We start from the raw sequence: 13,783 nt of genomic DNA, 5'->3' as shown, positions 1-13,783 counted from the left end.
ACCCTGTTTTGGTACCTTATATCACCTCTGATAACTTAAGTATTGTAAGAGGGTGGAAAGTCTTCCATTAACTTCAGTGGGTTTTGGTTAGGTCCAGAATTATGTTAATTTCAAAGTAGGCACATCTTATACATAGATTTAGTAGGTTGTAGATCTCTTCAGTGGTCATGTGGCCTAGAGATAGCTAGCACATTGCAGTTTTTGTTGTTTATTTTTCTTCCACTTCATTATTTTGCTGTCACTGCTCTTACATTGCACAGATTTCAAGCACCTGGATAAAACATATGGACCCAATAGGGTTTTTCGTAGACCAAAATGCTGTGCTTCATCCTGGGGTCATGTCTATAAATCAAAGGAATAAAAAATCTAAAATCAAAATACAGTATGTTAGCATAAGTTTACGATAATATGCAAGTGGAAGAGTTAAAGCAAACTAAGACAGTCAGCAAAGAACTTGCTGAACAGTATTGAAATAAATCAGAACCAAATAGTATAAAGGTGTGTATGTTTACATTTTAATCTTATCTTTGTTGCCTCCAACCGCCATTACCTAAACATAAAATAAATTGATGTTTCTAAAATGCTTTCACTGCAGATCTGAATTAAAACCAAGGATAAAGGGCAAATACTTAGCGATATTAATTCTGGATGCTGTCCAGCCTGAAAATCCTCCTCCTGCCAACTTCTTTGGGCCTCTGAGTTGGAAAGGGAAAAAGCCAGTACCCAGGGCCTGCTTCTTTGTGCATGACTAATCCATTCTCTTCCCAGTACCCACCCCTATCAACTGAATTTCTGCTAAAAGGTTCAATCTAGTAAAAATGACATGTTTTCAAGGAGAGGAATATCTTGATTTCTGGTTGGCTCTGTTTTAGTCTCTCTTGTTAATCTGCTGTTCTGGGGGAAGTTGAGGGGGATGCAGTTGTGATATTTGAAGCTACTAAAATTGATGCTTGCACATTTCAAACTGTTCTTATAAGCCAGAAAGCTCTGATACTGTTGAACACTTTAAAAAGCGATCAGTTTCCTGGAGAAGGGTTCTTCTAACCAAAGAGTAGCAGCTGTCTTCTAAGTAGTGCTGCTTGTACCACTTTTAAGGTTCCCTATAAGCCATGAGGAGTGAAGTCAGTGAATATATCATAAACCTAAACAATATAGTTTATCTCTAGACTTTTATATTTATTACTATGATATAAAAATGGAGTGTAAAGTGCACAGGATGCTCATTTTATCAGTAAATTTGTGAGACAGCTGAAGAGTGATATTTTCTATATAACCTTTTCTGCCATGACACATTTAATTTATTACAGTATAACATTATTTACATGATCTGTCTTAAAAAAGATCAATATTCCTTTTATTATTCTTTTCTTTTAATAACCCAACAACATTAAGCTCTAGTGATTTAGAAACTCTTCCCTTACTAAATCTTCTGTAATTCTATCCTTTTTCCTACATCCGATATATTTTCTTGACCTGTAAGGCCGAATCGTTAGAGTCAATGGAGCTCCATACAGTTAGAACATTGCATTTGGGTGCAGTGAATTAGAGGATTGGAGAATTCATTTAAATTCTTAATGAATAGCAGTATCCTGTAGCACTCCAGGATTTAAGAATCCTTTCATTCATAGTATTTAATGAAACTGGAGGTTGATGGAGAAAAGAAATCATTCTGCAGTTACATTTTTGAGAAATAATTTTTGATCAAAAATTAAACAAAAATTGCCTCTATAAGAAGATTTAAGTAGAAGCTTCCACTTACATAATTTTATCAGGTGGATGGTGCCAGGTTCTTTCATGTGTTGTAAGGATAAGCAACTTGATTGACAATATTACCCAATCAATGCATTTGGAATACAGGACTGTGCATTCAGAATAACCAAGGTGAAGGCCTCAGTTTAGAGGATTGCACCGCACAAAAAATAAACTGGCAGCGCATAGTTATGTATATGTATTTAAATTCTATTTAAATTCCTGCAATTGCAAGTATTTCACACTTGCTTCTAAAGGTTGGAACTGAATCTGTGTGTAATGGCAGAGTCTTCCACAATTGGCTTTCCAACAATCACATTTTCCTCTAATCAACTGATGGCCAGTATGATACCATATGATACCATACTTCACCTTCCGTTGGACTGTGCTACTACTTGGGGAATTCTGCACCAAAAAATTAAAAATTCTGCATTTTGTATTTGTCAAATAATGCTGTAGAATCACACCAGTTTCAATTGTTTTGGTAATTTATTTAAACTACAACACAGAAAAAAAGTCACAGTAACTATTCAGCATTTCCTAAACACGTGAAAGTTTAGTTACAAATACTTGATAACTAACACCCCAAATTCCAGTTATAATCCTGGATTTTCATTTAAGTTACATTACAGAACACCAAATAGCACCCTCCTTTCCCCCCCCCCCAAAAAGTAATTGTAAATTGCTCAGACTTGCATGAAAGTCAGATAGTTTTGCTAATGATTGTCCTGGACCGGGCTGGGTACTTTGGGAAGCGCTTGGTTCTGATTGTCCTGACATTTTATTGACTGCTTGGTAAATGTTTTATTTACTCTCAGTCTTTTCCTTTTTAATGGCTAAGTAAAATAAATCCTGAGCTGTAATCTAACCACACAGGAAAAAAGTGAGAAAGCTGAATCCCTTACTGTCATTTCTAAGGCTTTACATCACTCTGGGAATGTAGAGGCCTTAAAACTTTTACAGGTTTTATGCTCCTGGGGGAATTGACTGAGAATGGGAACAGTTAACTAACAATAGGAACATTAACAATGTTACTAGGCAGGCAGGCTGCTACATTTCTGTCTCACTGACAGTCTGCCTATTGCATAATAAATAAGCCCTACCCCTCCACGCAAGTAACAAGTGAGAGGGACAGAGTCTGTCTTGGTTGTTGGCACTTACACACCCAGCTCTGCCCCCCGACGGTGATCACTGTCTCCCATGCAGGCACACATGCCCAACCCCTCTCCCTCCGCAGTGATTTGCATCTCTGAGCCTGCTCCAGGCACACTGGAACAGACTTGCTGCCGGGGAAGAGGCGTGTGTCCCCCTGAAGATTTCTTTTGCATTTTTCTGCATTGGTGGGGCCCACAAAAATATGCAGACCATAAGAATTCTGTCAGCAGTACTATGTGAATGAGTAGCGTATTACTCTTTGTGAGCGTGGTTATGAAAACCTAGTCTTGAATTTATGAAGACTCACACTCAGAACATAAATCACAGAATAACAGTAAGCAATACTTCAGCGCTAGCTGCTTAGGTTGGATGCTATGGAATAGATTCCCATACTCTTATGCTGAGTGGTACCTTAGTCCTCAAGTAATTGTTTGAAATCAGTGGGACTCCTTGAGGTTTTAGGTATTACTCAACATGAATAAGGATATGAGAATTTGTTACCTAATTTTTAAGTATAATTTGTCCTTTATCTGAAGTGTTGCATCAGGGGATATTTAAAATTCAGAGCTCATTTTAAATCTTCTGGCTGTTCAGTATAGAGGGCAAAACTGCACCATTCTTAGGGCCAGATTATAACTTCAGGTGTGCTCCCACATGGGAGGAGAAAAATGTGTAGAAAGCTCACTTACGTTCCTATATGGGCTCTCCGTGCCACAATAGAAATGCAAGGGGGAGAGAGAGAGGAGCCTTTGTGCATCTGCTAGTTCCACTCCTGTACAGATGGGTGATAAAGGTAAAGGAATGAACCCCATATGCAGGCCAATTATAGGCTGATGCATATTACTTCACCTGGAGCAAGGATAGAGCCATGAATCAGATTGTGCCTCTCAAAGTCACAGTCTGGTTCCTGATCTGTTCCTGGGGCAGCTCAGCTACACACAACCCATTACTCAGGTCTTGTGGCTGTGAGAAATCCGAGCAGACAATGCCCACAAGATAAAGTAGGTCATTAGATCAAAAATCACACAGAACTTTGAGCAGCTGCAATTTCAGGTCATTGTACCCGTATAGGGCCTTAAAATAAAGGATTAAAAGTTAAAATCAGACAATATGAGTACTTATTCCAAGGAGCAAATTATTCCATTAGTTTTGGTGTGTAGGACCAGAAGTCTGTCTCTCTAGTCAATTTTGGCCATGGTTAGTTTGTAATTAATAGATGTTGAAATTAACTTAAAAGAAAACACAGTTGTATGTTTCCATATGATGCTTTTTAAAAGTCACAACAACAATATAAATGAATTTGAAATATTTTTTATCCAAATCTGATCAACCTTGAAATTTTTTTGAATCTTCCACATGCTCTTTAATTTTTTTAAATCCATGACTGTCACTAATTTTTTAATTAGTAGCTGAGAGTGCATGCACTGATTCTTGTAATTAGCTTGCCTCACGTCCCCTCTAAAATTCAAAATACATATTTGATTTCTCACTTTTTATTTCCCAAATGCCAGCCTATAGCTTATTAAATGTTAATTTAACTTGTGGAGTATAATAGCCTAAGGAAATAAAATTATACATGTTTAGAGCGGAAAAACTCGAGGAAGAATGAGAAGTGCTGTTTATTCCAGCATCAGTATGACCTCCTGTCATACTCGGACTGTGATTTAATCATGTCTTGTAAACTAAACAGGATCAGACTTGGTCAGTACTTGAATTGGGTATTGGGGGGCTTCTGAAATAAAACCCAGTGTGCTGCAGGAAATGCTGGCAGAAGTGATTCAGTATGTACACTCTTTTTTCTGGCCTAGTACTGAAGCAATGACCCAACATGCTGTTTAGTGAGCTTAATGCTGCTAAAACGAGTCTTTCAGATGAGTTTTAATACTGAGGTCCAGACCTTTTCTCATCATCAAAGATCCACCAGTGCATTTCACAGGCATAGTCATGCTAGCCCAAGTGTTATGCCTGAATTCCAACACCTCTCTGTTGTTTCAGTCATATATAGTATTCTGGTTTGCTTCAATCATGTCTTAAAAAAATTGTGTTAGGTTACTCTGTTAACCATCTGTTCCATTGTACACAATGACATAGAAGTCTGTGGAATGCTTTGTGGCCCTCTTGGTGAAAGGAGTTAGCTATATAAATGTATAGGGTGACCAGATGTCCTGTTTTTAAAGGGATAGTCCCATATTTAAGCCTTCCTGCAGGTGTCCCAATTTTTTCGTAAAAAATGGGCAAATTGTCCCATATTTTGTGTCTTTCTCCCCCTCCCCCCAGAATTCTGGCAGGTCCTACTGCTGGCCAGATCCCTGCTCCCCGGCCTCCCGCCCACCAGTGGTGAGTGGGGGGGTCCAGAGGCCGACGATGGAGGTGGGTATGCAAGGCTGGTGGCAGGGCGAAGATGCAGCATGTGGGGCAGGCTGCTCGCCCCCGCTGGTCTGTCCGTGCAATCCTCACTGCGTGCCAGCTCTCGGCCAGCAGGGCCCTGTCCCATTTCCAGACAGCACTGGCTTGGCACTGCGGTGGCTGGTGAGTGTGGGCAGGCACCAGGTGGTGGCCAGTTACCTGGCACCTCTTCTGCCACATATCAGCCTTTTACGTGTCCTCTCCCTGCTTCGCCCCCCCACCCCCTCAGGCCTGCTGCTCCTCCATATCCCCACTGGTGGGGCGCAGCTAAGCTCTGGAGTGGCGGCTGGGGGAGGGGGAGAGCTATTTCCACCCTGTTCATGGGGGGCCCAGCCAGGCATGATGGGTGGAGAGCACCGGCAGGGAGGATGGGATTGGTCGGTCACCCCTCCCCATGCGAAAGAGTTGTACAGTTGTGTGTGTCACCCCTCCATGTGTGTGGGAGGGAGGGGTGTGTGTGTCACCCCTCCATGTGTGAACCCTAAAGCCTTACAGATAAGAAGGTAAATAAAAAAATCCAACTACGTAGTATTTCTTTTTAATGGAGGCTTAGTCAGCTTGATGTTAATCTGAATGTTTGTACTGCATAGTTCTGATTGATTGCCGTTGAACTCACTTGAATATGAGTAATTTTACCAGGTGTCCTGTATTCAGCATTGGGAAATATGGTCACCCTATAAATGTAAGATGTTATGATCTAAATGTGTTTTTTGTTTGTATGTCCTTCATTCTTTTTACCTGGCATGGTAACAGAATGTATAAGAAAACATCTTTTCCACATCTCATCTCTTGCTTTATCATAGCAGATGATTTGCATTCCTTGAGGTTGAGAGAAGCTGACTAAGGGCTTGTCTGTCTGGCAAGTTTCTGCGCAGTAAAGCAGGTTTTTGTGCTCAAACTGCAGATGTGTACACACTGCCATGCCACTTTGTGCGCAGAAACTCCTCAGTTGCAGCGCTGCAAAAAAAAACACCTCAATGTGAGTCGTAAGGCTATTTGCACAGAAGCTCCAGCACTCTGTTGCCAGTGTAGACACTTGATTGCTTTCTGCGCTGTAATTGGCCTCTGGAGCTGTCCCATAATGCCTCAAGTGACTGCTCTGCTCATTGTTTTGAACTCAACTGCCCTGGAAACATGCGCCCCTTCCCTTTCAAAGCTCTCTTTCTGACAGCCATTCCATGCTGGGCTGGTCTGCTCCGGGACACACAGCAAACCATTAATGTGGAATGCTCGTGCTGTTGAACACAGAGGCGGAGGGGTGTGTGTGTGTGTGTGAGAGAGAGAGAGAGAGCGAGCCCAGGGAGGGAGGCGGGGGCTGATGTCAGGGTTTCCCCCTCCTCTTGCCTCAGGACTGGTTGCTTCTTGCTGCTGTCTGAACTTACAAGACTGCATGCTGACACATTCTCTGTCCCCCAAAACACACAGTCTCTCTCTCCTCCCGCCCTACACACACACACTCCCTCCCCCTCACTTCAGTTGAAAAGCAGCTGGCAATGTAGCAGGAGGCCCATGGAACAATGGGATTGGGAAACCTGCATCATGTGACTCTGTGCCTGCCCCATGAGGCATTGAAAACCCTTCCCAAAGCACCCTGAAGCCAGTTGCACAGTGGGATAGCTACCACAATGCACTGCTGTCTGCCATTGCAAGAGCTGACAATGTGGATGCACTCCACCATCACAAGGACACGCAGTGTGGACACGCACCAGTGGTTTAATTCCAGCGTTTTAATAAAAGTGGTATAACTTGTGGTACAGAAACTTGTCAGTGTAGACCAGGAGTCGGCAACCTTTCAGAAGTGCTGTGCCGAGTCTTCATTTATTCACTCTAATGTAAGGTTTCGTGTGCCAGTAATATATTGTAATGTTTTTGGAAGGTCTCTTTCTATAAGTCTATAATATATAACATAAACTATTGTTGCATGTAAAGTAAATAAGGTTTTTAAAATGTTTAAGAAGCTTAATTTAAAATTAAATTAAAATGCAGAGCCCCTTGGACCAGTGGCCAGGACCCAGGCAGTGTGAGTGCCACTGAAAATCAGCTTGTGTCCCACCTTCGGCACACGTGCCATAGGTTGCCTACCCCTGGTGTAGACATACCCTAACTCTGCTCTGAGCAATGGCATCCTACACAAGTCTTAGGTGTAGTGACAGTGCTTTGTCTTGTGGTGTCATTTCCCTTGAAGATCAAGGCCCAAACATAGCAAAACGCTTGCTTAATTTTAAGCATGTGAGCAGTCCCATCCCTATTCAGCAAAGCACTTGAGCATATGCTTAACTTTCAGCAGAGGAGTAGTTCCATTGACTTTATGGGTGAAATCCTGGCTCCACTGAAGTCAAATGGAATTTTCCCATTAGCTGCAGTGGGCCAGAATTTCAGTTAGCGTAGTCAAGTGGTTTGCTAAATTGGGGCCCAGATGAACAGGATGGTTAGACCTTTGGCCAGAAATTTTCAGACTCACAAAGGTAGGCACCTACCTCAGTGGCTCTGCAAATCAAGCCACTTACTATCTGCAGGTCCCATTAAAGTAAAAATGTATTTGTAGGTTAATGGGAGTTGCTGGTGCTCAGAACCCTGGAAAATCCGCCCCCTCCCTTCACACTTATCTAAATGGCTAAGTATGGATTTAGCTGCCTAATTTCAGGGACCCAAGACTGAAAAATATTCCCTTAATTTATATAATTTACTGTACTGTTAATCTGTGTGCAGAACTCTGACTGTAAATATGACTGGTGATCTTAAATGCAAATTTATCCATAGAGATAATGTGTATTCACAGATATTGGTTTGAATGTGAATACGTATCCACTAGTCAAAATGAGTATTTTCCTGGGAGATCATTCTCTTGAAAAATATGTAAATAATATAACATTTTATGAAAAAATGCCTTTTTAATTATGGAAAAAGCAAGGAAATAGAACATTAAAAACCCTGGTGTATCAGATATTGACATAAACTAATAAAACCCAGGAAATTGAAAGATAAAGTGGGTTATCTGTCCTTAATTCACCCTTTAAGAGAGAGAGAATCTGTCCTGTTGAGGTAAAATCCTCTTATGAGGAATTTATTTTTAGATTGGCTGAGAATAATGCTCTGAGTATAATGCGAAACAAAAGTTATCAGAATTCTGAGCATTTTGATTCTTTCATGGAGCCATCCACCAGCAATCCCCTGAGTCTATTAAAGAACTGACTCTTCATTTGGCTTATGGTGACATAACATCTGTAGGACTTGTGTTTACAGGTCAAATCGTGCATTCATTATGTCTATCAGTGCTCCCATGGAGTTGAATGGATGCAGGATTTGCCCTACATCATTATCATATAATCCCTTCATTGGGATGCTATACTCCCTCCCATGCAGATGGGCAGGAAATGGGCAGGAAAGCATTGGGAGTTGGATACACCTTGGCTCTGCCCCCTCCCTGCACACACATGGACACCCGCCAGCCAGCACAGCTGAGCCAACACACGGTGTGGGGAGTAGCTGCCACTAGTATAAGACCAGAGCAGTTTTCTTAACCCGATAACTAGGGCCCTACCAAATTCACCATCCATTTTAATAAATTTCAGGGTCATAGGATTTTTAAAATCTTAAATTTCACAGGTTCAGATATTTAAATCTGAAATTTCACAGTGTTGTAACCATGGGACTCCTGACCCAAAAGGAGATTGTGTGTGTGTGTGGGGGGGAGGCTATTATAAGGGGGTCATGGTACTGCCACCCTTATTTCTGTGCTGCTGCTGGCAGTGGCACTGCCTTCAGAGATGGACAGAGTGGCAGCTGCTATCTGGACACCCAGCTCTGAATGCAGCGTCACTGCCAGCAGCACTGCAGAAGTGAGGGTGGCATGGTGTGGTATTGCCACTCTTACTTCTGCACCGCCAGCGGAGGTGGATCTTAAAGGGGCCTTGGGCTGGTTGTGTGTGTGTGTCGGGGGGGGGCATAATCACAGCTCCCCCCTGACCGCAGTGCACATGTCACCTGCCAGTAAGTCCATCCTTGACCCCTGAAAAGTGACAACCCTCCATGCCACACTCACTTCTGTGCTGCTGCTGGCGGTGGCGTTGCCTTCAGAGCTGGGTGCCTGGCCAGCAGCCACTGCTCTCTGGCTGCCCAGCTCTGAAGGCAATGCAAAAATAAGGGTGGCAATACTGCGACCCCTCCCCATAGCCAGATTTCATGGAGGAGACCAGATTTCAAAGTCCATGACACGTTTCTCACAGCCATGAATTTGGTAGGGCCCTACCTATAACAGTGTACCAGTGAGGTGCCAGGGAGAGAATTGTGACATATTGAAGAATGGTGCCAGGCAGGAAAGTAAACTTATATTGTGAGGTGCAGCAAAACCGTGACAAAATTGTCACAGTAGCAGTTAGAGGTCCCAAACAAGATCAGGGCTCTGTCAGGCTAGATACCATCCGAAACCCATACTGAGAATCTCTATCCGGACAACATTATAATTTAGATAGATAAGACAAAGTATACAAAGGGAAATAGGCACGCAGAGGTGAAGTCATTTGCACAAAGTCACACATCAGGTCTTTGGAAAAAATAGGAGTAGAACTCAAGTCTCCTACTCCTAGTGCAGACCATCAAAATACATCAGATATGCCTTTTCCAAAGGCAATATATGTGGATTGCATCCTTCTCTTCTCTGAAAATTGTTTTAAAATGGAGTTAAACAGATGTGGTAAAGGTTTTTCTACACAAAGGATATCATTCATTTTCATTTGAGAGCTTGGCTCAAAGACTTGTCATTAGTTTGATATTGAGCAAAGAGCTGAAAAAAATACGCAGTAAACTGGAGAGGCAGAGAACAGGAATAAGCCAAAACATATTACACTGAGATCACTGCAGGAATCCTGTTTCATTTGTTTGAATTGCAGCTAGTCTGTAAAGGGCAATCTGATGATCGCATTGATCTGCAAATGGGTAATTACTTTTTGAGCATTAATTGAAGAGAAGAGCATTCGTTGTAGGCAAACAACTGCATTAGACAACAGTGATCTCCCACTCTCCCAGTGATGCCATTGATCTGCTGTCACCATCTCATACAGAGTCTGTAGGCTTTTAAAGTACGTCAGATACATTCATTAGTACCAATAGCACTGGACATTTCATTATGAGAAATGCTATTAACTCTGATATAATATCTCATCTTAAAGGAAACATCAGAATTAGCACAGAAGAGACAGACTCCCCCCCCATATATTATCACATGTATAGTTATGATAATGAGGTGGTAACTCCTCTATAATTACAATTGAGACAAGCTTTCTGTTTAACAGCCAATTTTCCTGAGTGCTCTAAAATCCACATTTACTCAGATTGCTTGAACACTGGTGTTCTTCATCAAAGGCCTGGGGTAGGTTTAATAGTGCAATATTTGGAAACATAAATATAAAGCCTCAGTAATTTTCATGAGTGACTTAGAGAGCTATAGGGAACTACTTATTTTCTCAAATGAGCAAGCAAGTGAGCAAATATTGTGGGGGGAACCCTCCAAGGATAATGTATAACAAAATGTACTCCATTTATGTAGTTTTAATTCTTCATCATAACTTCATATTATACTAGTAAATGTCCTATTTTTACTGTCTTTGTAATGATAATGTCAAAGCAATATGAGACCTCATTACATGTATTCTGAGAAGTGGAGGGATACCGTTAATTTTTTTACTGGAATTACAGGGTATGCTGCAGATCAGCAGGATTCTGTTATGTTTGTGTGTGTGTCTGTTATAGACCTTTCTAATTATCTCATTACCATAGGGTCTAGAATCACATCCCTACCTGCTACTGCATGTAACACATTGCCAAATGACTGGCCCACATAGAGAAGGTGGCTTGAATCCTGGTCCCATTGAAATCAAGGGCAAAACTCCCATTGACTTCATTGGTACAGGATCCAGCCCTCAGAGAATGCAATTCAAACCTAGGTGAGGTTCAAGTGGTACTGCCTTGTGCTTTTGGTGCAGGAGGTTCAGGGATCTGTCCCTGTTGACTGTTGTAGTTTTGCTACATATGCATCTATTAATGTTGTAGAAAATTTAGTATGATATTTTATTGTCCTGTTTGAGAATTAGTATGTGGCCTTGTGATATATGACAAAGGGAAGCAGTTAAGTTTGTGCATGCTACTTTTACTGTGGCATTTCCTGACTTTTAACTGGAAAACCCCTACATTAAGATTTAAAGCTTCATGGATAAATACTAAAACATCCAGATATACCAGAATTAAAGTGAAACCTTAGCTCTGTCGCCTTATGCATAGGCGTTGTGATTCAGTATTTGATTTCAAGATCACAGGCTGTTTTTTCAAATACCAAAACTAACTTTACAAACAACAAAACCATATTTCAGGCCTTCACAAAGAAACAAAACGAAGTGCATTTTTCCCCTTTCTGGGTCATTTTAGAATACAGTTGTCCGATTTGGGGGCCAAATCTTGATATAGATTATGCCAGATTAAGGGCCTCAAAAACCAGAGACAAGTTTCTTAAAATATGGCTTTATTTCTAAGGCTTAATAAGACATTGTTCTTTTACGATCCACACACAGATCTCCCATGCCCCATACAAAAAATGAGGTCCACAGCACCATCCTCTTCCCCCCCACCACCCCCAACCTCCATGTGTAACTCTCTGTGGAGTGGGGGCTGGAGCAGACATATTTCATTACCCTTGCACCTACCTGAAACAGCGTAGGAAAATGGGACTATACCAACTTTCCTATAGAAGGTCCATTCTTTCTGGGGAACTTCCTTACAGGGGAATCCCTTGCAGGGATACAACAGACCTGTGCTGCTAGGGATTTAGGGCAGAGCTGCAAGAGACTCAGACAATATAGAGGAACACAGCCAGCCAGTGGAACGCCAAGATCCTCTGTGTCTCAGAGAGGGCAAATCACACCTCGCCCCTGTGTGATCTCAAAACAAGCTAGATTTTGAAGAAAATCAGTGTAGTAGTTTTAAAGTTTTGAATGTTTAAATGTGGCAAACCAGTTTTCAAAACTCAATGGGAGTTGTAGGTACTCAGCACCTCTGATGATCAAGCCCTGAAGTACAAATCCTGATCTTAAGCGAGCTAAGGGTCCCCTACCAGAGTAAGGCAGCATTTGCACAGGGGGACACCCATATATAAATATATATAACTCTGTCTTGTATTTTACTTACTGCATATTATCTATGCAAGCTCAGATAATATCAGCTTTCAAAGCAAGTACTCCTTTTTACATATTGGAGCAGTGGAGCATTTTTCATAAACTCTTTACTGGCCAGTGTTTTTCCCAAGGGAATTTATAAAACTGTAAGATGAAATATTTATATTGTATAAAGGCACCATTGTATTCCACTGCCATGTCTATATGCGTAGAGAAGTGGCTAGAAATAATGACCACAGGAGTTAGTGCTAAATGTTTCTCTAAGGGATTCTGAACTTTAATCATATTTATGGTATTGAGGATGAATGACACTAGGAATGTTGATTCATCTTAATTCAATGGAAGCTTAAGGAAAAAATATTAACCAATAAACATAATTTAATGTGTAAGTATTTCCTTCCCCACAACCCCTGTGGCTTTCACCATGATTATGGCAAACTTACTGCTATGAATGATGGGTTTCCTCAGTGTGATAGAAACTCTGTAGGTCATCATCAGCACTATGTGGAGATGCATTATACACCTCCTGGTGCTAAATGACCGGGTCATGTATGGGATGACTATAGCCTCCTCTAATCAAGAGTTTTATTATCTTGGTCCTGCTCCAGAACTAGGAAACTTAGTTGGCAAAACCCTTCCACTGAGCTTTTGGACAAATCGTTTCACTCTTGCTTGAAAATTCTTTATTTCCACACATTTCTAGGAATGTGCATGATGCTGGTGTATGTATTTCTTAGTATTAAATAACATCAAGATTTTACAGATGGCATAAAATCCATGAAAATAAAAAGGAAAGAGTATAATTGTACAGTGTGAGCCTTTAATAAATATTAGACACTGATCCTAGGGTGTGGTAAATTTCCATTAGCTACACCTAGTATAAGTTGATGCTATGCGCGTATCCAGGTCTACGGGGACAACCAAAATGCGTACACAGTATATTCCCCTGCTGCTTTCTTTTGCTGTTCTGCCAAATACAAGTTTTTAAATACTGCTTTAGTCTCTGTTGCCTGTTCACTCCAGCTCGAATCAGAGCCCATTGTGCCATTCTAAATGAATGCACCAATAGGCGTGACTTCATTTGATTCTGTGAGGCTCAGAGCAGGCTCTGTATGGTGGAACAGGATTGTAAAACAATAGAAGCCAGGAGCAGAAGAGGCTGCTGAGTTGCAGGGCATCATCTATAGATTATTGTTTGAAATCCAGCAGTGATTTATATATTGTCATAAGCACAAGGGATTGCATATCTTCATAGTTTGGCTTGACCTAATGAAGAACGAGCATATCCCCAACTTCACTAGTTGGTTGAC

General features: G+C 41.3%; 1 protein-coding gene across 1 annotated transcript in view; it reads left to right on the top strand.

The window, feature by feature from the left end:
• Positions 1 to 13,783, top strand: part of ANK2 (ankyrin 2) — a 568,692-nt gene that overhangs the window by 391,262 nt on the left and 163,647 nt on the right. The window lies entirely within an intron of this gene.

This window comes from Mauremys mutica, chromosome 5 (genome assembly GCF_020497125.1).
Source record: "Mauremys mutica isolate MM-2020 ecotype Southern chromosome 5, ASM2049712v1, whole genome shotgun sequence".
NCBI lineage: Eukaryota > Metazoa > Chordata > Testudines > Geoemydidae > Mauremys > Mauremys mutica.
This window is presented reverse-complemented; position numbering and strand designations above follow the sequence as displayed.